We start from the raw sequence: 978 nt of genomic DNA on the forward strand, positions 1-978 counted from the left end.
TCTTTGTATCGTTAGTCTTTATCTGACACACATGTCTTTCACTGAATTAGTTAAGTCTTCTCTATTTTTTGGTATAGTAGTCATCTGTGCTATATTTTTAAAATTGTTTTTTGGCCTTACACAGGAGGGACTATTTTTTAACACTGAGAAGTGAATATACAAATAGTACTTCTGAAATTATTAATCGTAATACCTTTAAATAACTCACCAGTTTATATGAATTGTTAGTCTTTCATAAATTTCCTTCTTGCTCTTCCAATATTTTGTTTACTTGTCAGTGTTAAAATTGTTAGTATTGTCATCGTTATTTTTATATCATTATCATCCTTTTTATTTTTTTAGCTGATGTCTTTATCTATAATCATTATATTCATCGATATTTTTATTATGAATAGCATCTCCAACACTATTAGTTATACTACAGCTATTGATGTTATTCTCGTTCTTAAAAACAATACTCTTGGATGTTAATATAATTATTGTTTTCTTTCTTTTACGGTAGGTTCATGTTTGTAGTTGATGCTATAATTGCTGTTGTTATTTACAGTGTGCACTGAGATAAACTGCATAAACTACAGCAGTATATTTTTTTTCATAATCGATGAGAAATTATAAAAACATCACTGTTATTGTAATCACTACCACTTTGATTAGCGCAATTGTTATCATCATCATATCGAAAATTAATTGCTAACATAACCCTGAATCCATTAAGAAAATTAAAACTCCAGAAGACTTTTAAGCACATTCATAATTCGTAAAAAAAATCCTACCATGGGTCTCAGAAATAAAACAGTCACTTAATCTGTGTGTCTCTTATTAAAACCAGTTGTACATATCACAAAGTTGAATACATATTATGAGTAGCGTACACACAATGGTAAGAAATCCAACGATATACACAAGCATTGGGGAGAACAAGCTGTATTAACTGAGGAGAAATTCTTGCCGTTTCTTGGATGTTCATTTGATCTCTAG

Source organism: Penaeus monodon, chromosome 34, assembly GCF_015228065.2.
Source record: "Penaeus monodon isolate SGIC_2016 chromosome 34, NSTDA_Pmon_1, whole genome shotgun sequence".
Lineage (NCBI taxonomy): Eukaryota > Metazoa > Arthropoda > Malacostraca > Decapoda > Penaeidae > Penaeus > Penaeus monodon.